This window comes from Sapajus apella, unplaced genomic scaffold (assembly GCF_009761245.1).
Source record: "Sapajus apella isolate SASKATOON/1434 unplaced genomic scaffold, GSC_monkey_1.0 scaffold157, whole genome shotgun sequence".
Taxonomy (NCBI): domain Eukaryota; kingdom Metazoa; phylum Chordata; class Mammalia; order Primates; family Cebidae; genus Sapajus; species Sapajus apella.
In genome coordinates, this window is record NW_022437097.1 from 571,900 (window position 1) to 599,097 (window position 27,198).

A 27,198-nucleotide genomic window follows, 5' to 3' on the forward strand; every position below is an offset into this window, starting at 1 on the left:
TACTGCAGTTCACTGAATCTTGGGGGGGAAAGCTAGGATGCCCTCTGCCTCCCCGCATAGCCTCCGGTAGGCTGGGTCCCCCGGGCTTCCTCTAAATCCTGCATGCCCCCACCCTCCTCATGGAGATCCCAGTGAAGAACACAGTAATCTCTTGGAGCAAGTGAGGAATGAAATGCATAAGGCTCCCACTGCAGGATCAGGGCGTGCTGAGATAACCCCTCCAGCTCTTGGCCCAGGAGGTGATAAAAGAGGCACCTGCCATGAAGTCACCACCTGAAACCTTGTCCCTCAGCACCCCTGTCCACCCGTGGCCCCAGTGAGCCAATGGTTCCAGTGACCCTAAACATCCCACAATCCCACATCTCCCATCTCCCCATGAGGCTTCCCTGCTTTCTGTCGACAAAGCTGCCTTTCATCACCTCTGTGGCATGTTCCCGCCACGCGCCCTCCATGACCCTCGCCTCCTCTGCCCTTGGCCACAGCTCACTCTCCTCCATGTCAGCTGTCAGACTCCAGCTGGAGCAGCCCATGGGCACTCAGCTTTATTCACACAGCAACACACACACATATCCCCCCAGATGTTTGTTTTCTGCCTCCTTTGAGGTTTTCCAAAGCTCCTTTGTTTGAAAAAGAACTCTTCCCAGGACACCCTTACCTTACCTCTGTAGTCTCATCTTCCACCAGATTCCTAGAGGACTTCAAATTGTTTGGTGTGTGGGGAAAGTGCTTTAAATGGTTTCTGTTCTTTCCATGATTGCTAAAAAGTCATTTTCACCATCATTGTGATTATTATCTACACTGGATTTCCACTCTGATCCCTACTCCTGACATAAAAACCTTCTTCTTTTGTATTCTTTTAAATTAGTGGTTTTATTGTTGAATCTTAACTTTGTCACCTTAGGAATAGTTTCCAGTGATTTCTGCATTTTACGTTCTGTTCCTGCTCATTCGTCCTTTCAGGTGTGTGTTTTTTACACGATGACTTCACATGAGGACACATTGTGAGTGTACAGCGTCAAGAACATGCTGTGGTCGGGATCACATCTCCCTGAGGCACAGAGGATGGCTCTGTTTGTTCAGGTATTTGTTCCTGATCATTAACTCTTCCTTGCTTTTCAGGCAAAACTGATGCCCTTAGAAAACCACCAGAGGACCAGGCACAGTGGCTCATGCCTGTAATCCCAGCACTTTGGGAGGCTGAGGTGGGAGGATGCCTTGACCCTGGCTGGTGGAGACCTCAGTGAGTCATGACCGTGCCACTGCACAGGTGACAGAACGAGACCCTGTCTAACAATAACAACAAAAGCAGCCACCAGTGGTTGTAGAGAAATGCTAAAGATTTTTTAAGGGGAAATTCTTAAGGGCAACTAATCCATTATCAGGTGCTTACTTATTTCCAGCACCTATAGTGTAAACCATTTTACTATTAAAATTATTCATGACCATGCATTTTAGAGGGCTTGTTTAACAAACTTACTGTTGAAAATGCAGAAGCAGCAGAATGGTGGGGAAGCAGCATTGAGGAAGAACAGCATAAGGAGTTGGAAGCAACTGGGCAACTTTCTTTAAGCTCATCTGAAAGGGCAGCCCCGTGGCTACAAAGTCGGCCATTGTGTTGGAAATTAGCTTCTCTTCATGTACAGTACTGAGTGGTAAGCAAGGAGAAGGGCTGCTGTGACCTTCCAGGTAGAGCGTCTGGTGCTGGGGGAGAATCTGAGTCTTCTAACAACAGCGATGCAGGTTCTAACCAGTTCCTCCGTCATTTGGTGAGTTCGAACCTGACTTCCTAGTGCTTCAAGAAGAGGATTTATAGGGACTTGACACCTTTAGAAAGCAAAGTAGTATAATGAGACCAAAATACAACTAGTCAGAGGCTTTTCCTTCTTCCTCCTCACACTGTCACGTTGGCAAAAGAGGCCTCAGTTGTCATGCTTGGTTCTCTACCCTGGGAAAACTCCTTACAATATCACTTTCTTATGGCTGTTGCATTCTTAGTATTTTGTTCCAAAGTCACCCACAATCTCCAGATGTAGAGGCTTTAGGGTCCACAAGTGGAAAGGGGCATCTAGAAAATGAATAACGTAACATTACTTGCGTTTTTACATTTTCAGGACTTGGTATGCTTTAGTTTACATCATGCCTTATAGGTGGCACTCGAAGCTTGTTTTGTAGGTTAGATTATAAGACATATAGAACTTCTCACATCTCAATCATGCCCAGCCATGAAGCATCCTGTTCAAACATAATCACTAACACTGAAGACAAGGATTATCCATGGCTGTGTAACAAACTACCCCCAAAACTCTCTGGCTTAAAACAACCATAAACGCCTGTTACCTCTCGAAGTTTTCTGTGGGGCAAGGATTTACAAGCAGCTTCACTGGATGTTTCTGGCTCAGGCTCTTTCATGAGGCTGCAGTCAGAAAGTCAGGACTGCAGGAGCACCACGGCTTGAGTGGCTGGCGAATCTACTCGCACGTTGGGAAGATCACACAGCCGGCACAATGCTGCCGATTGCTGGTGTGAGGCCTCAGTTCCTCACCAAGCGTGCATCTCCACAAGGCTGCTTGAGCGTCTTCATGCTATGGCGACCGGCTTCCCACAGAGTGGTCATCCTAACAGAGAGAGAGGCAGATGGAAGCCACATCCTTCTGATGGTCTTGTCTCAGAAGTCACATGGCCTCACTTCCACAGCCTTTATTCACTGGCCATGAGTCATTAAGTTCAGCCCATATTCAAGGGGAGGGAGTTACAGTCCACATTTTGAGAGGAGAAGCATCAAATAATTTGCAAACATGTTTTGAAAGCATCAGTGGTTATATTTTCATGCAGATGATTTTAAACCATATAACTTCTTTTGAAATGCATTTGTACCAAGTAAAATTCTCATATTTTAAATGTACAGCTTAGTGACTTTTCCAATGAGTAAATACCTGTATAACCATCATCTAGATCAAAATACGGAATGTTTTCAACACCTCAGAGAGTTCTATCATGGGAATCTCTGAATTTGAATGTTTTTTTGTACACAATATCACCTACAAATAAAGACAGCTTTAATTCTTCCTTTCTAGCCTTTGTAACTTTCATTTATCGTTCTTGACTTACTCTACTATCAAGGTTGAATAGATCTGGCATGAGTGGGCATCCCTGCCTTGTTCTAAACTTAGAGGGAAATGTGTTCAGAATTTATCTGTAAAGTTTTTAATAGCTAACTTTTATCGGATTGAGTAAGCCTTCTACTCTTGGTGTGAATAAGCTTTGGAAATAGAAGGGTAAGTAGAATCACAAATCATAGCTTGTGACAAGTAGAATCACAAGTCATAGCTTGATCATAGGTTTAAGCATTTGCCAGAGTACTCTCTTTAGCTGTGAACGTTCTTTATCCAATCTACAAAAAAGAAAATTGTACTAGGCCTACACATGGAAAATTACTGCCCAGGTGGTCTGCGATCTCCAAATATGTTGATCTTCACATGTATATTGGTTTGTCAGCTCCTTGGAATTGGAAATTGTCAGACTTCTTCACATGCAACCTTAATTCTGCGTGGTGCTTCCGTATTTAGGTCAATTACAACAGTCTATTTAATTACCTTAGGCCCAAAGTATGGTTCTGTGCTATGATGGTGGGGCATGGGACAGGAGTTTTGAGGAGAAATGGAAGGGAGAAGACAGAGGAAGCCTAGGCACCAGCGGTACCAGCAGCAGCAGCGTGTAGAGAGGTCAGTTCTCACAGCCAAAGACTCATGGAGCCACCCAAGCCGGGTGTGGCTGACGTTTGTGAATTGGCATTCTGTAAGTCAGGGCTCTATAAACCTTGCCACATGTGGTGAGAATTTTTAAATGTCTCAACACCCAATTCACATGGCTTTAAAAGCAATAAATTTTAAAACAAGAACGTTTAAGTGGCACTGACAATGAGTCCTCAGATTCATTATCGCATTTACTCTTCAGCGCAGCCCTGTGAGGTTCACATCCAGGCCTCACAGAGGACACTGAGGCCGAGAGACGTTCCGGGTCTTGCCGGAGATGACACAGCTTGGCGTCTGTGCCCCGGACTGAGCCGCGACTTAGGGCATGTGCTCTTTTCATTGCATTGTATTGGCAATGGCTGCCTGACAACTTTTTATATGGTTTTTAAAAATCACTGTAGCAGATGTGTCTGTGCTGAACGTAACTTGAGATGTTAGTTTGCTTCACGTAATTGAAGCGTCTCATTCTCGGTCCCCAGGTTTTGGTCACAGCGCGTTTAGCCATTTGGCTGAACAAATACAGAGATTGTTTCTCCCTCCTCCTCTCAGCACGTTCACCTTTTTCACATTTTATGAATTCTGCTCCAGTTGTCCAGGTATGAGAGAGGGGGAAATCTGGAAAAGGAATACTAATTCTGTAACTTGGCAAAGACTATCTGCCATATGCCTAACAGTCAGTGAAAATCACCGAGCATATGCGTTTCATTTAAGTTTCCCACCACCAAGTACAAGGCCCTGCCTTGGGCACTTTTAGGGCCATAACTGTGGCATATTTCAGAGAGCAAGTCTCAATTTACTAGTTAGTCCCTAAGGGAGATGTTGGGACCACTCTTGTTTTAAAAGTGGTAAAACGCACACTAGGGCACTGTAGGATGTACACATTTTGGATGTCAGATTGATTTTCGGGCAGGCAGTGGTCTGCAAACCTTGCAGAGGAGCGCCTTTGGATAGGGGACATGTCAACATTGATGGGGGCAGGGTTCCCAGGCTCTGTCTAGAATGAAAACCCCATGTGCCACCGGGCACGTCTGTGAGCTGGAGGAGAATGGCATCAGAGAGCAGCAGGGCCCGGCGAGCCAGCACAGAGGGACCCTGCAGTTTCAGAAGCGACCACAGATCCTGCTGAAGGGCTGGACAGAGAGCAGCTGGCTCTGCTGGGTGTGGCCAGCATCGCTGTGGGGTACAGGCCCAGCAAGGACAGCAGTGGGGCTCGGCGCTCACATAACAAGCTCTGACCTCTGGGGAAGGCAGACTCACATTTCCTCAAGGTTCTCTATTTGTACCAGATGAACTCATTGTCAGATATGAAAGGGCATCGTTCCAAGCGCTGTTGAGAGAGTGTCGTTTACTATGTAAACAAGGACAGAAGGCATCAGAGCCAGAATGCCATTATTCCTTGGCTTCCGAACGTTCCAGTGGAAATGCATGCTCCGTGATTACTATTATCATTAAAATACTGGTTGGATTGTCCCATGAACATGAAAGTTTATAGCAAAGAGTGATTTTTCAAACAAAGGAGCTGCGATGGTATCTGAGTTTGGCTTCTATCTCCTTAATTTTCTGAAGGTCCCTCAGGGAAGAACCCTGTGATTGGCAGAGTGGGTAGGATTTAGAAGGCTTTTCCAGGGCTTTGATTCGTCTAAAATATTTTTCTTTCTTTCTTGTTTTTTTACAGCTCCCTTAGAGATTTATTTTGAAGTGCCCCTGCCATGACTTTTCTGACTGCCTATGTGGCTTTCAAACCTGCCCACCACGTGTTTAGGAGTGAGTCATTTCCCCACAGGTAGGAGGGTAGGAAAAGTCTTAGCCCCCATGGGGAGGGTCAAGAGAGCAAACACGAGAGAGGACTTGGTCCTTACCAGAGGTCGCCTCCAAAACAGTGAGGTGTTCCAGTGCTCATTCCCTGACTGATGACTTCCTGAGCTAATTATTTTCTCCAGTAAACAAAGTCTGTATGAGATATCATAGAAAATGAGTTTTTAAGACTTCCTAACACCAAACATGTCTTTTCTTGTTTTCCAGCAGCATTTGCATTGTATTACCCTGATCTCACTTATTCACCGTTTGTGACATTTTTTCAAGCCTTGGTTCACCTTTTCTTCATGTCCTTTTCTGGTCCTTTGAGATAACGCTTTTAGAATTTTACCATTCTACTGTGAGGCCTGTGTCTATTTCTGTGAGAGGAATTCCATGTGGAGGAGGTGAGGTCCCAGTTTTCTGGTTTGGAGAAGCCCATGACTGCTCATTCTTGAGATCCCGCCTATGCCAGGTGTATGGAATACCTTCCTGTGACATGTACGGCTCTTCCAGCTGAGCATAAAAGCAGGCACCTCACCCTTTCATCAAGTAATTGACTCAGAACTTTAAGCAAGACAGATACAAGTAACTCAAGTCCTGAATTATTTTTTAATTTACTAGGCGTTGTGTTTTGTTTTGCGCACTAATTACAATGCACAATTAAAGAACAGCGTAGGATTGGCTAATAAAGAAGGTGGTGAAACTTTGATGCAGAATGACCTCTCAGTAAACTTTTAAAGGGCATGGGTTGTGGTGGAGTCATGGAGAAGAGCCATGGGCTTTGATTCCAATGACTACTTCTCATCTCTTTCTCTTATTTACTGATTTGGGCTCTTCGTGAAAGGGATGTTTTTCTCGTCCTCTCCAACTCTTGCTCATAGATAATTTAATAATAGTTACGTCAGAAACGTCTTAAATGAGAAAAGCTTCGTCCTATTTAGATTTCTAATTACTCCGTGGAATTTGAATTCCACATAATTTGAGATTGCTTTAAGAGTCCACTAATACCCAGTGCTGGAGTGCTCTCTTGTCACTAATAACGGGGCACTAAATGTGAAATGTTCCTCCAGTGATTTATGTTCCTATTTCACAGCTTACCTTAATTGCTTTTTACATAAATCTGAGAAATAGTGATTAAAGTATTGCTGACTTTGGCACATTTATCAGTAGTTTGTAATATCTTCTGATACAACGTTAAGTGCTTGGCTAACGGAGATGAAGCAATGCTTTAGTCACAGGGCTTCCCTGCCATGGAGAAGGCTGTCCCCAGCGGGGAATGGCGAGTGGTGCGGACTGTCCCTGTCTCACAAGAGTCCATCCATTTCATAGGAATTCGCACCCCACGGCAAGAAATGACATCGCTGTCTGCCTTTCCTATGGGGTCACACTCACTAGATAGAAATGATGATGTGATATCCTCTTCTGTTTTAATTTTTAGAACAGTGAACGCTCAAGAAATGGGATCAGCCCTCAGTTTCTCCTCATATTTCGGCCCTAAAGCCCTGGTAACTGTGAAAACTGCTCCTGAGGATGAAATGGGCAGGACCTTTGAACTAAAAAGCAATAGCAAATGTGTGGTGCCTGCTCTGTGGGCATTCTGTTTCTGAGAACGTGTTGTCCTGCCCCAGTCTGGCTGTCTATTCTTTTGTAGGGTCATACAAGAGTTGGGAGGGCCATGGCAAGAAGTGGTCCAGTCTTTATAGATGTTCTTTAGTCTATAAAGATGTTCTTTTTCCAGAAAACGAGTAAAAACTGTTTTTAAATATCCTGGAATGACAATCCAAAATGCAATGGAGAAGAGGGAAGGAAGGAAGGAAAGAAGGAAGGAAAGAAGGAAGGAAGGAAGGAAAAAGAAAGAAGAAAGAAAAAAAAGAAAAGAAAGAAAGAAAGAGAGAGGAAGGAAGGAAGGAAGGTGGAAAGAAAGAAATGGAGAGAAAAAGTGAGTCACAGGCACAGCAACTGTGGAGATAATCTGAATCAGCAGCAATGCCTTGAAGCTCTTCCGAAATCTCCTCATTCCCCAATTAGAAACTGACCAAGTGGTCTATTAGAAAACTCTCAGCCTTCATTCTACAAGATCATCACCAGGCATGGCCTTTGCTAAGCCAGTGCCAGGGAGGAGGGCATGAGGCTGCAGCAGAGGCTCCGTGTGGACCCTGGAACCTGGGACTGACTGTGCCTCAGCCATCAGCATTGCCTTCCCTCCTGATGGCCTTGGCCTCTGGCCCAGAGCTCTTTCCTGAGGCAGGCTGCCCTCCATTAAACATGCATGTGGCCAGACAACAGGCTGAGTTCTTCCAGTGTCCTCTCCCACCTCCAGAGCTCCGCCCCTTCCCCTCTTCACAAACACCTGCCCGAGTCCCTCCTCAGGGCTCCTGTTGTCTGTTCCCTCTCTCTGTGCAGCCACCAGTAGTCCCTGTGCAGTAAAGGGTTAACTCAGCAAGTCTGGGGCATTCAAACCCTGCCAGTTGAAAAACATGCCTCACCCTTGGCTAGTTTCTGGGCGGTGACCTCTAAGTGTTCAGAACATCCTGCCTTACGAGAGCATCTGTGTGTACCTGGTGTCTTGGGGCCACACCAGAGTGTGTTCTCACCCTGGGATTATTTCAGGGTGGAGGGCTTGGCACATGCTGTCTCCATTGACCACTGAGGAGGCTGGAGACTGAGTTACTATGGTCAGTATATGGTATGAGGAGAGAATCTACATCCATTCCCCACTTATAATGCCTACATCACTGACTAACCAGTTTTCCTTCCCTCATAATTAGCGATGCTGTCCATAAACTCTTATTCTTGGAGTGGAGCAGAGGAAGGGTCCCTGCAAGCAGCCTGTGCTCTCCAATTCATCTATCTACTCTTATAACAGACTACATCTGCATAGAGGTCTCTAATATCTTTAAATTTTTCCAATATTCTCTATATTTAAAGATTTCTTGGTGAGTATTGGTGCTTACCTACAGGATATTTTAGCAACACTTTGTCCAATCCTGCTCTCCAAATCCCATGGGGCTTTTGATTTGAATTTAAACTTATTTATAGTATCTTGCCACTTATTCAAGTCTACTTTTATTGCTGTCTGTAAAGGTTTATGGTTTATGTCATGAAAGCTTCTATATTTTTCTTTCTCTTATATTTTTAGTTACTGTATTGTTGTAAATGAAATTTACCACCAGCAGCATCTTGGTTTTCTAGCCTGGTTTTGCTGTGACCAGCATGTAGTTATAGACAGATGGTAACATAAAAACCATGACCTGTTTCTAGGTTTGAAACTTCTGTATAAGCAATCAGCAAGTCAGAAAGTACCACAACTACTATTTGCTAAGAATCCTGTGCTAGGTGCAACCCCCAACATTTAAAACTTCCCTAAGGACACATTAAATCGAGGTTAAGATCCCTGTTATCTTGCCCTAAGACCCCAAGAACCATTGTCACATATGTGGATCCTCCTGAAAAAGCAACCCAGAAAGGCAGTGAAAATCCATCCAACAGTTCCAACTTGCCATTGGCCGTGATATAGCTTCTTTCACCTTTACAGACCTCATGTGGTTACCCTAAAATGCAAATAGGACACCACATGAATTCTTTGGGTCACGAGGTTTTTCATGCGTGATTAGAACAGTCCAGCCAGCCAACTGGCAGCCCTTCCAATGTAGGAAAAGAGAAACGAACAGAAATCAAGGCAAGAATTCGTGGCCATGCTCTTCTTTGGCTGGAGGCATAACAATATTGATAGTTTTGCTACAGCAATAAGGAAGGAGAAAAAATGCCTTTGCGTGTCCCCAGGTCATAGCATAAAAAATAAAATAATTTTGAACCATAGAGAAGTGGACCGATTCAGGTCCTCACAATCTTTTACAGGTCAACATTTTCTCAAGAGGGAGAATCCTTCACTCATTCTGTTTTGTTTTATTTTGTTTTGTTTTTGAGATGGAGTCTCACTCTGTTGCCTAGGCTGGAGTGCAGTGGCGTGATCTCAGCTCCCTTCAACCTCTACCTCCCGAGTTCAAGCGATTCTCCTTCCTCAGCATCAGCCTCTGGAGTATCTGGGATTACAGGCATGCACCATCACTCCCAGCTAATTTTTTGTATTTTTAATAGAGACAGGACTTCACCATGTTGGCCAGGCTGGTTTCAAACTCACTTGAGGAAGTGATCTGCCCGTCTGGTCCTCCCAAAGTGCTGGGATTACAGGAGCGAGCCACTGCGCTGAGCCCCTTCACTCATTCTTGAGGTAAGTCCATGGATTTCAGAATGGACTGGTTCCTTCAGCAGTGTGAGAACTAGGCCTATGAGATGTCACTAAAGTCTTTTATTCTTTTGACTGGAACCACTAATGAGCCTGATGTTCTCATCACCGCCACAGCAAGCTTCACATAGATTTAGTGAGCAGGTAGAGCCATTTTATTCCAAAGAGGCTGGTCCAGTTTGGAAGTGTTTCCAAGCTTTCCAAAATTATCATGTTTTACATTTACTATAGAACACACTTCAAATGTTATTTACATATTTTTTCTATTTCTGCAAATTTTCACACATATGGAAGCTTTTTAACACTGTTGACCAGTATCTGCACTCAGGGATTTTATGCATAACTGTGTTTTTTAATGACAAGTTTCCATCTCTTAACAGAGACCTCAAAGGCGGCAGAAAGAATCACTCCCCACTGACCTGAGGGACAAAAGGGAAAAAGAGAAAGGGAGGGAAATGACTCACAAAAAGAATGCTGGTGCCTCTTCACAACTATGCTTAAGCTCAACCATGTGGCTTTGCCTTTTTTTCTCGTAACACTTTCTTTCACAAAGCAGAAGTTTTAATTTTGCTAAAGTCCAACTTACCTATTTTCTCCCTTCATAAATTATGCTTTTGATGTAGCATCAAAAGCTCACAGTCAAATTCAAACTCATGTAAATTTTCTTTTATGTTATCTTGTAGTAGTTTTATACTTTTATGTTTTACACTTAGGTCTATGACCCATTTTTAGTTAAGTTTGTGAAGCGTGTGAGGTCTTTGTCTAGATCTTTTTCTTCTTTTGCACGTGATGTTCACTTGCTCCACCACGATTTGTTAAAAAGACTGTATCTTTGGGCCTGGCATGGTGGCTCACGCCTGTAATCCCAGCACTTTGAGAGACCAAGGTGGGCAGATCACCTGAGGTCAGGAGTTCAAGACAGCCTGGCCAACATGGTGAAACCTTGTTTCTACTAAAAATAGAGAAATTAGCCAGATGTGGTGGCAGACACCTATAATTCCAGGTACTCAGGAGACTGAGGCAGGAGAATCGCTCAAACCCAGGAGGTGGAGGTTAGGATAAGCTGAGAGTGTACCATTGCACCCCAACATGGGTAACAAGAGCAAAATTCTGTCTAAAAAAAAAGACTGTCCCTTTATCCATTAACCTGCATTTCTTCTTTGTCAAAAAATCAGGTGACTATACATTTACATGGGTCTATTTTCAGGCTCTACATCCTCTTACATTGATTTATCTGTCTGTTCTCTCACCAATACCAGACTTTCTTGTTTACTGTAACTTTAAAATAGGTCTCAAAGTTGGGTAATGTCATTCTTTCTTCTTCTTCTTCTTCTTCTTCAATATTCTACTGATCTATTCACAGATATTTTGCCATTTCATGTAAACTTTAGAATCTATATGTTGATATCCACAGAGTAATCTGCTGAGATTGTGACTAGAATTGCATTGAATCTATAGATTCCCAGATGGGAAGAACTGACCTTCTGACAGTATTGAGTCTTCCTATCTACAAACATTAAACATCTCTCCATTTATTTAGATTTGTTATTTCTTTCATCAGAGTTTAGTAGTTTTCCTTCACATAGATCGTATACCTAGTGTGTTAAGTTATATCTAAGTGTTTCACTTTTTTAGTGTTAATGTAAATGGTGTTTTGCTTTTCATTTCTATTGTTTATTGCTGATATATAGGAAACCAATTGACTTTTGGATATTAATTAACCTGCATCCTGTAACCTTTCTTTAATGACATATCAGTTCCAGGAGAATTTTTGTTAATTATTTGAGACTTTCTACTGAAGAATGTAGAATAATGTCATTTTTGGACAAAGATAATTTTGTTTCTTCCTTCCCAATCTGTATACCTTTTATTTCCTTTTCTTGTTGCATTGTATTAACAAGAATCGATATAATGCTGAATAGGAGTGATGAGGGGGGACGCCCTGGCTTTATTCCCAATTTTAGGAAGAAAGCATTTAGTTTCTCACCATGAAGTATGATGTTAGTTGTAAGCATTTTGCAGATGTTCTTTATCAATTTGAGAAATGTTTCCTCTACTCCTAGTTTGCTAAGAGTTTTTAATAAAAATAGGTGTTAGATTTTGTCAAATGTTTGTTCTGCATCTATTGATATGATCATTTAATCTGCTTCTTCTTCTTTAGCTTGTCGATGTGATAGATTGCACTAATTGGTTTTTGAATGTTGAGCCTTGCATACCTGACATACACCTCACTTGATTGTGGTCTATAGCTCTTTTTATACATGGTTGGATTCAGTATGCCAATATTTTGTTGAAGATTTTGCATCTATGTTCATAAGAAATATTTGTCTGTAGTTTTCCTTTCTTGCAATATCTTTATCTGGTTTTGGTAGTAGGGTAATACTGGCCCCATAGAATGAGTTAGGAAGTGTTCCTTCTGCTTTCGTTTTCTGGAACAAATTATGAATAAATGATATCAATTATTCCTCAATTGTTTGGTATAAGTCACCTTTGAACCCCTCTAAACCTGGTGCTTTCTGTTTTGGAAGTTTATTGATTATCAGTTCAATTTCTTTAGTAGATATAGGCCCATTCAGATCATCTATTTTGCCTTATGTGAGTATTGGTAGGTTCTGTCTTTCAACAAATAGGTTCTTTTCATCTAAGTTATACAATTTATAGGCATAGAATTGTTCATAATATTTCTTTATTGTCCCTTTAACATCCACTTGATCAGTAATGATGATTCCTCTTTCATTTCTGATATTAGTAATCTGTGTCTTCTTTCTTTTTTCTTAGCCTGGATTGAGAAATTTTAAAATTATTTTTATGTAAAAACATGCATGAGGCTGGGCGTGGTGGCTCACACCTTTAATCCCAGCACTTGGGGAGGCCGAGGCGGGTGGATCACGAGGTCAAGAGATTGAGACCATCCTGACCAACATGGTGAAACCCTGTATCTACTAAAAATACAAAAATTAGCTGGGCGTGTTGGCACGTGCCGGTAGTCCCAGCTACTTGGCAGGCTGAGGCAGGAGAATTGCTTGAACCCAGGAGGTAGAGGTTGCAGTGAGCTGAGATTGTGCCACTGCACTCCAGCCTGGCGCCTGGTGAGGAAGCAAGACTCTGTCTCAAAAAAAAAAAACAAACAAAAAAACCACACATGAGCATATTTGTAAAGACGTCCCTCGGTTGCTGCAGGGCCAGCCCCACCCTCAGTCATCCTGCAGCCTGTGCTTCTGCTCTTTTACAGGAAACTTGAGGAGTTCCTCAACATCTGACTCTCTGAGTATTACATTTCGTTGCTCCTCTGAACTAGGGCACTCAGGGAAATTTTTCCACTGAAAGGTAACGTCTTAATTTCTTTGCAAATAAGCACAGAAGAGAGAATCTTGCACTTCACACTAATGAAAACGGTGTGTGGTTTTGTGCTTTGGAAACCTAGCAAGGCCACACAAGCTTCTCGCTGAGCAGCAGCACTGCACTGCCTGCGCCAACTGTTAACATCCCCAGCCTTGAAAGTCAAAATAAAAGTCTAAGTGGACAGGCGGGTATTGTGTGGAAGGGTGAGAAGGAATAGGAGAATCTACCTAGCTCACGGTGGCATGATGAAACAGAGATACAGATTTGAGAGTTATTCAAGGTATCAGGAATTTGACTCATACTCGCCCCCTCTCCACAGAATACTGTGAATACACACAGAAGCTGGGCATAAATGTGATGTTACTACAAGTCGTCTCTCTTATCCATTTATTTTTTTCATGCCGAAGATAAAGCTATGGCATAAAGTTACATCCACAAGCACTTGAAGGAATTTAAATACCTATTAGTAACATATGGTCTATAGATTATTAATATTCATATAGAAATAGCCATATAAGATTTACATGGAAATGACCACATTTCATCAATAATATAAAGATTCTATTGATTCACTCATATTGCATTAGAAATATGTGCCTATCTAACACAATAAAATCTGAGCACATTTAATTGAATATATGAACTGAATTTTGATTTCCAAATCTTAAAGTTCATTAATACATATAGTGAAAGCTCATTTATACCATTATATTGCAACCATTAGCATAAGGTGATTTTACCATATCTCATGGAGTATTCAATTCTATAACTTCCTCTTTTTTTAGGTTTTAAAAAAGCCTTTATTTTTTAAAGTTACTATGTGCATTATAGGAAACTGAAAAACACAAAAAGCAAAGAACAAAGTCATCCACAATCATAAGCAGTTTACAGTTTAACATGTCCTTCTAGGTCCTGTGTGGGTGTAGATGCCAGGATTCATCCCATAAATTTCCAGTGAACAAGGGGGCCAAGGAGTTTTGAGCCACTCACAGAGAGAGAGCACAGCTACATGATCCTGCAGCTGACTAGTTTGCCCTCTCCTCATTTATTCAGTATAGATTTAATAACAGAGGCTCTAAGTCAACACACTTGTAGAGAAAAATTAACGGACAGGTTTGGATGCCCAAAGCAAACACCATTAGTGGGTAATCTCCCTAGACAACCTCCCCCAAAAGGGCCATCCGGCTCAAAGGTTAGTTTTAAGACCACATGAGTAAACAAGCTAGCTAGGTAAACTATTCACAATCCTTTGTATTTGCACCTTAATCTCTCTGGCTCCTGCAAAGAGACTCTGGCTGCTTCAACCAAGAACTGTAGAAAAAACCCTTAGGCCTTCCAAAAGGGTTTGAGACTACATCCTATAACTTTCTGTACTATTTTTCCTTTAATAATTTTGCCATCACCCTGAGTGAATTCCCACATGCAGACACAACAGTCAATATACTGTATGAGATCATACAGTATATATCATGCTTTTTCACACATCTTGAGTATTTACCAATTCAATATCTCAAAGCTATATGGGTATTTTGATAACCAAGAATATACTACAAAAACTCAATCTGTTAGAAAAAAATGTAATCCTGCCTTTCTTGGGACAAAAATGTCATAGAAGACAAAAATGGCGACATGCCTCTAGATAAAAGCATTGGCAGAGTTTTGATTAAAATACTGCATTCCCTTAATGCTCAATTTAAAATGAAATATACAGCAACAGAATACATTAACAATAATGTTTCTAAGAGAACTCATTAGCAGATCTATACTATTAAAATATTAACAAGGTATGTTTTCATTGAATTACTTAATGTATTCCTATAGTACAGCTAAAAAAGATGCACATACATCAATAGCTATCATAAAAATGTAAATATGGACACATCTGCAAACATCACTCTCTTTACACTTCCTTCTGCTCCTCTGTTGCCAATCTAATGAACAAGTCCTGGCATACACTGCTCAGAGGTGGATTAGCAACTCCATGTCAGCTGGGTGTGTGGCTCATGCCTGTAATCCCAGCACCTCGGGAGGCCAGTGCTGGTGGATCACTAGGTCAGGAGTTTGAGAACAGCCTGGCCAACATGGTGAAATCCCGTTTCTGCTAAAGATACAAAAAATTAGCCAAACGTGGTGGCAGGTGCCTGTAATCCCAGCTACTCAGGAGGCTGAGGCAGGAGAATTGCTTGAACCCAGGAAGCAGAGGTTGCAGTGAGCCAAGATCATGCCATTGCACTCCAGCCTGGGTGACAAGTAAAGCCTCTGTGTCAAAAAAAAAAAAAAAAAAAAAAATTCCTTGTCCAAGTTGCATCTTTTCTATAAATTATAACAAAAAAAAATTACAAATCGGGTAATTCACTAGTTCTAGTTTTTATCACTGGCCACAAAAAGAAGAAAAAGAAATGATCTTTGAAGACACAAATTTGAAATTAACATTGATCTCTGAAGATATCAAGTCATATTATACAGTTCCACAGCTAGAAATGGAAAATCTTACAACCCAAGAAACTTGACAGATCTTACATTTCCACTATATCACATGGCCTGACTGTGGAATACCCGAATTGCCAGCCTCATTCTTGAACTTTCTTTTAAGTCAGAGAGTCAGGGCCACTCAGCCAGGAGCATGGCCCCTTAGTGGTGCACTGCAGTGTGGGCATTGGCAAGTCCGGGATCTTCTGTCTGGCTGATATCTGCCTCTTGCTGATGGACAAGAGGAAAGACCCTTCTTCCGTTGATATCAAGAAAGTGCCGTTAGAAATGAGAAGTTTCGGATGGGGCTGATCCAGACAGCAGACCAGCCGCGCTTCTCTTACCTGGCTGTGATCCAATGTGCCAGTTCATCATGGGAGACTCTTCCATGCAGGATCAGCGGAAGGAGCTTTTCCACTGGAGCCCCCGCCCGAGCACGTCCCCCAACCTCCCGCGCCCCCACCTCCACCCCCACCCCCGCCCCCAGACACCCAAATGAATTCTGGAGCCACACAATGGGAAATGCAGGGAGTTCTTCCCAAACCACCAGTGGCGGAAGGATGAGACCCAGGAGGATAAAGACTGCCCCATTAAGGAAGAAAGAGGAAGCCCTTTAAATGCCGTACCCTACAGCTTGGAAAGCATGAGGCAAGACACTGAAGTCAGAAGTGGGGTCGTGAAGGGAAGTCTTCGAGGTGCCCAGGCTGCCTTCCCAGCCAAAGAGGAGCTGTCACCACCCGCGAAGAAGGAGGACCATGCACCGACTCTCTGGAAGCTCTTCTTGGTCAACAGGTGCATGGTCACGGTCCTCACGGCCAGCGCGCACCTCTGTTACAGGTTTCTGTGCAACAGCAACACGTAACCTGACCCTCCTCCACTCCACCTCCACCCACAGTCCGCCCCTGCCCGCAGAGCCCACCCCGACTAGCAGGCATGCCGCGGTAGGCAAGGGCCGCCGGACCGTATAGAGAGCCGGGCCCCGGAGGGATGTTGGTTCTGCGCTGAAACCCTTCTTCCCTGGATGTGTGTCTCACCCCTCATCCTTTTACTTTTTGCCCCTACCCCTTTGAGTACCAAACCCACAAGGCATTTTCTGAACAGAGCAAAAGAGAGGACCCTGCTGGTGGGGCAGACGGAAGGGGCCTACACCCGTCTCGAGGCTCGCCCCACCCCAGGGCTCCCTTCTGGAGCAGCCCAGGCGGGCGGCACACCAACAGCCCCCCTCGAATCTGCAGGGAGCAACTTTCCACTCCGTATTTATTGAAACAAAATTTCCCCCAAAGGCGTCCATAGTGCACTAGCGTTTTCTTGAACCAATAATGTATCAAAATTTTTTTTGATGTCAGCCTTGCATCAAGGGCTTTATCAAAAAGTACAATAATCAATCCTCAGGTAGTACTGGGAATGGAAGACTTTGCCATAGGCCGGCTGCGTCAGACCAGTACTGGGAAGGAGGACGGTTGTAAGCAGTCGTTATTTAGCGATATTGTGGGTAACATGAGAACATAGAACAATGCTATAATATATAATGAACACGTGGGTATTTAATAAGAAACATGGGCCGGGCATAGTGGCTCGTGCCTGTAATCCCAGCACTTTGGGAGGCCAAGGCAGGTGGATCAGGATCTCAGGAGTTCAAGATCAGCCTGGCCAACATGGTGAAACCCCGTCTCTACTAAAAATACAAAAATTAGCTGGGCATGGTGGTGCATACCTGTAATTCCAGGTACTCCGGAGGCTGAGGCAGGGGAATTGCTTGAACCAGGTCCAAGAGGCAGAGGTTGCAGTGAGCCAAGATCGAGCCACTGCACTCCAGCCCGGGCTACAGAGCGAGACTTCATCTCAATAAAAAAAAAAAAAAAGAAGAAGAAGAAGAAAAAAAGAAAACAAGAAACATGATGTGAGATGACTTTGTCCTGCTTATTCTCCTCCCTGTTATCTGCTAGCTCTAGTTCTCATCACCGCTCTCCCATGTGTATTAGAATGTATGCAACGTCTTCTTGTGTCCTGATGAAAAATACGTGCTTGAAATGAGAAAATAAATAAATAAAATAATCTTTTTTACACTCCAGAAGGAATAAACATTTTAGATTAGTTTGTGACTACTGACCTGTCTCCTGTTTACACCATCAGAAAAGCTGACACAATAGCTGTTTTCCCGGAAGCCTTTTCCTGGCAGTCACAACAGGCAGAGGCCTGCGGAGAGCCCCAGGGGGCAGGGCGGTGCACTCCCATTAGGCTGCCACACTTAAGGTTTGTAACAGGAAAAAAACACTAATGATTCAGTCTTTGGCATCTCCTACTGCGTCTGCACTGATGGCAAACATAGCTTCGGCTTCAGGAAGGCAGAGAGAGTCGTAGATTTTGCAGATTCTGATTTCTCCTCTTCCTTTCCTCAGATGCAATCTAGTTGTTGATGCATGGGTGATGATATTTCCTCCAACAGGTTTTTGAGATGGGCAGCAAACATGGCTGCTCCATCCACCTGGGGTACCCCCTGATTAGTGATTACCACTGCAACACCAAACTCATCAGCGAGTCGCAGAAGCACCTGCAGAAACCCAGACAAGTGCATCTGCCTGGCTAAAAGCTCACCTCGACCCCAGTGGTCTGTTCTGTAAAGGGTGGTGGCACTGTCTACAATAAGGAGTGCATACTGATTCTACTATCGTGGCTGACACTTGATAAAGGAGCTGGGTCTGGCAGTCTGTGTTGAACGCGTGAGCATATGCTACATTACGCAGGACATCACTGCCAGAGAGACCATACCTCTCAGCCACTGCTCGCAGCCGTTCTGCCCTAAAGTACCCTTGGTGTCAATGTACATGGCCTTTCCTTCACCTCCACCCCGGTCAATGGGAAGCTGGCAGGTGATAGCCAGTGTATGTATGACAGATCTGGGTCTTCCCAGTTCGGAATGCTCCAAATGTCTCTGTGATCCATCCAGTTTTAATTCCACCTTGAAGTAGTTTGTCAAGCTCTTTGGAGCCAGTCTCTGGCTGCCTTTGGTGGAATTCAGTTGCGTGGTGAAACCCACTGGAACTAGCTTAGCTGCTTCAGCCATAATTGTATCAGCCTTGGCTTCCTGATACCCTTAATATTTATTAGCTCCTTCTTTGGTGCATAGGCAACAGTCTCCACAGTATGGAATCCAGCTTCTTCTGTTTTTTTTCACATCGTTGGCATTTATGCCACGCTGTTCTCACCATGAAATGGGTTGTAGGCCAGACCTTTCTTCTTCCACTGAAGTATCTGCATTTGCTTCAAGCCGCGTCTACATTGCCATTACTCAGGACGCGCTCCAACTTCAGCTGTGGGCCTGGCACATGCGCAACCGACGTGGACCCCAACACCCCTGGATTGCACCCCACTTTTCTACTCGCTTGTCCCAGCCTTCTTCGCACACCCCAGGTGAGATTCAGCTCCCAGCTGCGCCCCTGGGCTTGGTCTCTGGCGGCTGCCCGTGCTCCCCAGGACATTCATAAAGCTTAGATGTTGCAAAATAATGATCTTTGTCCAGAATTACACACAGGCACTTTACTAAAAATGCTCACATAGACCTATGGTTACCATCTGAAACTGTCTTCTAGATGTGAAGATACTAGCAAGGAGCCCTTTCCTTCCCCCTTCCTTTTCTCCATCTTCCACCACCCCAGTGACTAAGTATAGGACTGTATCTGGCTCCAAGAGGTGGAGTAATGAAGGTCACTCCCAGAAGACAGGCCTTCCTAAATCTAACAAAAGAACATTTATAGATAGATTGTTTTACTACATCTATTTTTTAACATACTTTGAGCATTAGGGCTTATCTTTTAATAGCCACTATTGACTGGGTGCAGCAGCTCACACCTGTAATCCCAGCACCCTGGGAGGCTATGGATTAAGCTGAAAATTTCTAATAAACACTAGCAAAACACCTTTTGCAATTTCTTCCCTCTCAGCACTCTCAACCCAATAAACAAGTACAGAGAGTATACTGTTTGCAGAGGTAGTTCAACAACTCCACTTACAAATAGTTATTTCCCATCTGTTTTTTAAAAGCTATTTACAAATTTAAAAAATGCAAGTATACTACTTCTAATAATCACCTGCCAGGTGCAGTGGCTCATGCCTGTAATTCCAGCACTTTGGGTGGCCGAGGTGGGTGAATCATTTAAGGTCAGGAGGTCAAGATCAGCCTGGCCAACCTGGTGAAACCCCATTTCTCATAAAAATACAAAAATTAGCAGGGTGGTGGTGGAGCGCACCAGTAACCCCAACTGCTGGAGAGGCCGAGGCAGGAGAATCGCTTGAGCCTGGGAGGCGGAGGTTGCAGTGAGCCAAGATCGCACCACTGCACTCCACTCTGGGTAACAGAGTAAGACCCTGTTACAAAAAATAAATAAAAATGGAAATAAATAAATGAATAATCAAGCATTTTCAAATGTCTTGAAAGACTAGATATTTCATTTAACTTGTCCACCGTGTCCACAGCACCATTAAATGAAATCGTACACACATAGCAATGGTTATAATCCAAGGTATCTTCTAAAATGACCTTTTTGGCCTTGAACCATTTTCTCCTCACTTTTTCCTCTCTGCCTTCAATCCAGTGGACAAATACAGGCACATGTAACACTTAGAGACGAGCGAATTTCTATCCAAAAGTCATTGACAGAACAAAGTGTTCCTATAAATTTCAACACAAGGAATAAAAATATGCTAATTTTCTTAGTAGTTTGCCATTCACTGGAAATCTCTTTAACATCTGGAGACCAGATGTTGCAAAATTAAGACTTGCTTTTTCATTATATGCACTATATGCACAGCAAAACAAGATGCACAAAACCTACAGAAAAATGGTGTCTGAAAATGTCCAAGTATGAACACACTAGCATATTACCTTTTGCAATTTCCTCCCTCTCACTTCCTCTAAGTCATGAACAAGTATAGACAGTATTATACTGCTCACAATTCAATTTCCAAAAAAAGAGTATTTCCCACAACTTTTAGCAAAAAGGTATTTGCAAAGTGCTATGTTGCCACCTCAACATTTAACATATATCAGGCACTTTAGACACCTAGAGAGACTAGATGTTTCAGGTAAGGACTGAATTTGTCCATATGTCCATGTGTACATTTTCCAGACTATGTACACAGCAGTCTGGAATAAACTGCACACATGTAACCATAGTTATAATTTGAAAGAGTCTTTGAAATATGGACATTCTGGCCTAGGATCCTTCCCAGCTCCTTCAACCCAGTGAGAAAGAATGCTCGGCTTTTCAGAAGACAATCTTTCCTTGGAATTTTAAAACAAAATGTATGAAATATATGAGTTCGCTAACTCTACTTTTGCCATACACTAGCACCCTCTTTAACATCTAGAAAAACTAGGTGTAAACTAGGACTCGTTTGTCCTTTATATATAGTACGTATTTACAGAGATAAGTAAAACAAAATGCACAGACATAACAGGTAATGGTTCATCTTGCCTCACTGTGAGCGCAGTGGCATAGAGCTCTCTACACTTCACCCTTCTCTTGACTCCCCTGAACCAGGGTTCAAACACACTGCAGATTACTTAACAGGTGGTTTTGTTTCCAGGTTTCGGGGTGCAGGGGAGGTTTAGCTTGCTCCCTGCTGGGATCCAGGCTGCTGGTCTCTCGCTCTCCCAAGAATGGGAGAAGGTGAGGTGCGCTCGTAAGTAAATACTGGACCCAACAAGTTTTTGCAGAAAGTGATTTATTTAGGCAGAGAGAGAGAGAGAACAAAGAAGAAGAGGGGGAGAGAGAAACAGCTAGCTCTCACACTGAATGAGGAGAAAGAAAAGCTGCTTTCTCCTGAGAAGGGTCCCCAGAAGGGGAAAATCAGGGAAGGAAAGCTCCTTTCACACTGAGTGAGAGAATCCAGAAAGATGGAATCCAGGAGAGAGAAAGCAGCTTCCACAAAGGTAGTGGAAGGGGACCCACGTATGGAATCCAAGGAGGTCAGGAAGAAGGGGACTTTTAATCTGGGAGGAATTTCCACCTTCTCTAAGCCCCCTGGCCAATGGAAAGAGTTCCTTTAAACTTCTGCTGGAGTGACTGATCTTTGATCCTTTCCCGCATGTGCCAAAGTTAAACAAAGACCCTTAAGTCCTGGATGGAGGCATGGGGGAAGGCAGGTAGGACCTGTCGCTGGGAAGTTCCTGCCCTAGAAACTACACCCCCTTGTGGCCCTGGAAAGAGCACACATTCCCTCAGTTTGGCCATTCTCCCCCCAAAACAACATTTCATATGAATTTTAACAAAAAGATATTTACAAAACATGTTTGTTACTCCCTCTAATCTTTCCATCTATCAGGCACTTTAGAACGCCATGGCTGCAATAGCCGAGCCCTCTAGGATTCTCAGCAACGCCAGGTACAAATCATCTGTTACCAATGAACGATGTTGACAAGCCGGCACAGCTCACACGGTGCTCCTCAAATCCACAGGTGCAAAGCACCACTATTAATTAATCATGACGTTTCATGCTCTGACTACGGGTCAGCAGTTGCTTTAGCAAAAGAGCTCAGGCCTGACAACACCTACAGGTAACTGATATTTCTGGGTCACAAGACAGGCATAGATCTAGTTTGAGAAGGTAGTTCCAGTTTTCAAAGCAGCTGATCCACCCTTTGCCCCCTTGCAGCAGTGGGTGAGAGTTCCGTGTACTTGCTATCCCTGCCAGCACTTGGCATCGTCAGTCTTTTGAATTTTATTCATTCTGTTGAATGTATGGTGATCTTTCATGGTGAGTTTAATTTGCATTTCTCTGATGAGTAATGATATTAAACGTATTTCCATATTTCTTGACCATTTTGTATGTCCTCTTTGGGGACGTGTCTGTTAATTCTTTTGTCTTAGAAAAATTGTCTTTTATTTATTTGAATGTGTTCTTTAGATACTCAGAACATGAGTCCTTTGTTGGACATATGCATTGTGATTATCTTCTCTGAGATTCTGGCTTGTCTTTTCACTCAATAGTGTATTTCAAAGAGTAGAATTTGTTAATTTTAATGAAGTTTAATGTATCACTTTTTTCTTTATTGTTAGTGCTTGTGGGTCATGTCTAATGAATCTTTACCTATCCCAAGGTCATGAAGATATTCTCTTACATTTCATTCTTAAATCATCATTGTTTTAACCTTCAACTTAAGATATTGATCCATGTCAAATTAATTTTTGTAAATGGGGTGAGCTAAGAGCTTAGTTCATATTTTCCAAATAGATATGGAGTTGATGTAGCATCATTTATTGAAAAAAACATTCTTCACTCGCTGAATTGTAGGAGCGGCTTTGTGTCGATTCTGTGACCATTTATGTGCAGGCTATTTCTGGATTCACCAGCCTCTTCCATTGGTCTATTTGTCTTTGTGTCAATACCACAGTGTCCTAATTAGCAAAGTTTTATTTTAAATCTTGAAATCTGGCATTGAGCGTCCCTCAACTTTGTTTTTTATTCTTTAACATTTACCTGGGCTATTCAAGATCCTTTATAATTCTATACAAATACAAGGCAATGTATTTCTGAACAGGCTCATGAGAAAACACAGCCTCAGAAGAAAACACAGCCCATTACACTTAGAAAGTGTTTCTCCACTTAGGTGTTCTAAGGCAGTTTCACAGGAGATAAATGCTCAGGTGGGACATGCCCAGAACAGGAGTCAGATGAGAATTGTTGGCAGGAGCATCAGCACATGCAAAGACATGCAGTCCCATAGTTGGGGCTGAGGGTGGGGCAACAAGGAAAAGGGGAGGCTGGGGCCAGCCTGAGAAGGATCGGCCCCTGTGGCAGGCTCTGCTGGTACTCTCCAATACCCACATCTTCCTCTTCTCCCTGGGCACAGAGATGGATGACATTTCCCAAGCTCTGTCACAGTTAAGTGGTGCACAGGTTCTTGCTAACAACGTGTAAGTGGAAGTGACAAGCTCTTTACTGGCTCTTTCCTCATCTCGTGGCTGCGTGGAGGGGACTCCGAGTCACAATGTGCCAGAAGCCTGTGTCCCAGAGTGGCTGTGCAGAACAGCACAGATTTTTCACAGGAAGAGACCCAGGGCAAGAAGAAGAGTTATGAAGCTATTGCAATTGTCTAGAAAGAGACAGTGAGAACCTGCACCCAGGTGGCGGCAGAGGGGACAGGTTCTCCAACCTTTGTTGATTTTATCTAATGTTCCCTGCTTCAGAATATGTTTCTGACAATGATATTTTGTGCAGTGCATAAAACTCATTCATAATATTCACATTGATGATGCCATTAAGTAAAGGGCAATAGAATGAGAAGAACCTTTCAGAAAATATGTAGACAAAAGCAGTGATTCTGGTGCACAGACAGAAAGGCTTTATTTCACAGTAACCATTTGAATGTGACAGCCAAGCCCCCAAATGGACTCGCCACTCAGATTAAGTTCAGACCCTTTCACCATCACTACCACGGTAAATGTTATATTTGCTGTTTGCTTTCCCTGCAAACTTAGCCCAGCTGTCCCTATTCTACCTGGAAAAGGGGATCCCAGGCTATTTCCTCTGAGGCTCACTGAAGTCACCTTCCACCCTTTCGGTTTCTGTCTAAATTACTCCTAGACAGTCTGTTCTGCTTGCCTCACCCACCACCTCCCACCAGAAAAAAATTCAGTATGACCTTTCTCAGCAAGACATAATGAAGACTTCAGTTTTACATTCTCACAAACGACGAAACCTTTCAATTGACAATAGCTGTAAGAAGGAACAAATAATTTATAACATTTGAATCTTCAGAAAGCCAGATGCGGCAAAATTTCTGGGAAACTGGCCCCAGAAGACACAAGCACAGCCTCCTCTTTGATACTGACATGAAACATTCTCCATCTTTACCCCTCCAAAGCTCTTTACAAGTTGAGCCGTTTTGAGAGCGATTAAGCGTTTTGGAGTCAGCAGCGTTGCTAACAAACAGTGGAGAGGTGGACAAAGGTCCTTGGTGCAGAGGGGACACAGCAGCAGCTAAAACTGAGAGCAAACTCCAGTGTTGGGAGTCAGTCTTGCTCCTTTGTGTGTGTAACCGGGATGAAATTTTAACTTCACTGCTATGTATATGTAAAATGCCACATTATTTTCTCTAAAACAGATTAACTTCCATTCTGGAAGGAAATCAGTTGTGAGTGGCACAACCTCCCCATTCCCTCCTCAAAGTATAGTGAAGTGCAAGGGGTCTGAAACACACACGGGCACAGGCATGCACACACCCAGACCCGAGTGTTCTGCTGTATGCATTTTCTAAAAATGCTACTTATTATTTAAAATACATCAGGGACACTGCTGTTAGACAAGACGTGACCTCTGAGAAGTGTGGGTGGCAGAGCTGCCATCAGCGGAATGCAGTGCATGGCAGAAGTGGGGAGTGGGGATGACACCGGCCAGGCTGCTGCTGTGTCCTCGGCCAAGCTCCTGTGAGCAGAGATGGAAGAGTACCATGCAATCCCACATGCTGCTCAGTCACACTCCAATCCTGTCCTCATTGCTTATAACTACACGACTTTGAACCTTAGTTTTCACATCCCAAAGTGGGAATAATAATAGTCCCACCTCCTAAGGTTGTTTTGAGTATTAAGTAAGAAAAAGTCATGCCTGTAATCCCAGCACTTTGGGAGGCCGAGGTGGGTGGATCATTTGAGGTCAGGAGTTCGAGACCAGCCTGACCCATACGGTGAAACCCCATCTCTACTAAAAATACAAAAATTAGCCAGGTATGGTGGCATGTGCCTGTAATCCCAGCTACTCAGGAGGCTGAGGCAGGAGAATTGCTTGAGCCTGGGAGGCGGAGGTTGAAGTGAGCTGAGATTGTGCCACTGCACTCCAGCCTGGTCAACAGAGTAAAACTCTATCTAAAAAAAAAAAAAAAGCACATAAGGTACCTGGAAACAACATGAGCACAAAGAAATGTTGGTGCCTGCCCTTCATGGTAATGAAACTTTTGGTGTGACAAACAATGGGGTGACTGTGGGGACGTTAGAGCCGTCTCCTTGAAGTCAAGGCTATTCTGGAATACTGGGGCCTCTACAAACCCTTTCTGCTTTCTCCTCTCTGCTCGCAAGCCCTCTCTACAATCCTGAGAGCGTGATTTCCTTTACCTGCATAATTTCAAAATGCATTTCATCTCTGTACATACTCTGCTTGTCAGAGCCTGTTGCAAACATCATCAGCTTAAAAAAGGTCCGGGCACGTGTCATCCTGGGCTGTATCCCATATGAACAACCCCCTTCATGAAACTGTGACCACCTCCAATCACCTGAATCTCATTCTCATGATCATCCTTTTAAATGCCTTGGCTGTGCTGCTGAAAATTGCACATACTCAAAATCCCTGCCTTAGAAAACAGTGCGTCATCGGGCTTGCACAGAGCAAAATCTATGGGCGCTGAATCCTTGCCCTTAAGATTCCTCTACAGCTGGCTGAAGGGAGCACACCTAGAGCTAATTTGCATTTACCCCCTGAATAAGCTTTTTATTCAAAAGAACTTTGGAATGAAGCATATTGAAACGTTCTGCATTTGCAGTGGGTGGGATTGATCGATTCATACGCCTACGCAACCTATGCTGCTCGTGCCGCGGTTTACAATCACGGGTTTGACTGAGTGTTGTATTCTTCTGTTGCCGATGCTCTAGTGGGCTGCTTGCTTTTCATTATCAAAGTGCTCGAGCTGGAGGGTTCACTGTTTCTATGATTGCTGGCTCTGGGGTTAGAATGGCTTCTTTGGGTTATTAGTACTGCAGAAGATACCATTTATGAAACACGAAGCAATCTTGTGATGATGTCATCAAATGCGAACATCATGAAGACCTCAGCTAGGAGGTCATGCATAACACCACATGCAAATTTCACCAACCATTACCATCCGAAGGACCCATGGTTCACACGACAGAGCATTGACTCAGATGGCAGTGTGCTATAAAGGCAGATTCACAACCCTACCCAGGGCGACCGAAGCCGAATGCACATTTTACAGGATCTCCAGATGTTTCATGCACGTTAATGCCTGAGTGGCACCATCCTCAACCACCCTGAGACTTGGGACTCTTTTGAGACGTTACTCCAGGGCTTCCACAAACAGGATCCCATTCAAGACAACAACCTAGTGGGCAACTGCCTTCCTCCTTATCTCTCATGGTAGGAAAAGGAAGCTCAGCAAGTGACCCATGCGGGGTGGAAGCACTGACTCTTGGAGGAAACAGAATTCAGCCCAGACCTCTGAGGGGCTCCCCATCCTGCCTGTGCACCAGGAAAAAAAAAAACCTGATTATTTAAAATCAGTTGCCTAGTTATCTTTGACCCACTGACTTGGAGTCTCCTGGGACCACGGTCCTGCTGTCTGTTCTGTTATGAAGTCCCCAGCCTTATGCGGTCAGCCTAGGGGCTGCATGCAAAACACCCACCCTATCCAGCCAGGCCCTTGGAAAAATCGCGATGTCAAGCATCTGCTAACATTGATTTGGCAGCTAGCATTGTGGCTGGGGGATTTAAAAGTATACGTCAGGTGTTCGGTTCCCACATATCCCCTACACTGAGACGTGCAGGAAGGTGACAACAAATGGAGGCTCTCAGGGCCTGACGCTT

At 43.6% G+C, this 27,198-nt stretch overlaps 2 pseudogenes; one reads left to right on the forward strand and one right to left on the reverse strand.

Moving 5' to 3' along the window:
* Positions 1 to 6,799: 6,799 nt before the first annotated feature.
* On the forward strand, positions 6,800 to 16,972 carry LOC116541848 (annotated as a pseudogene).
* Positions 16,973 to 17,888: 916 nt separating this feature from the next.
* Positions 17,889 to 18,892, reverse strand: LOC116541854 (annotated as a pseudogene).
* Positions 18,893 to 27,198: the final 8,306 nt, after the last annotated feature.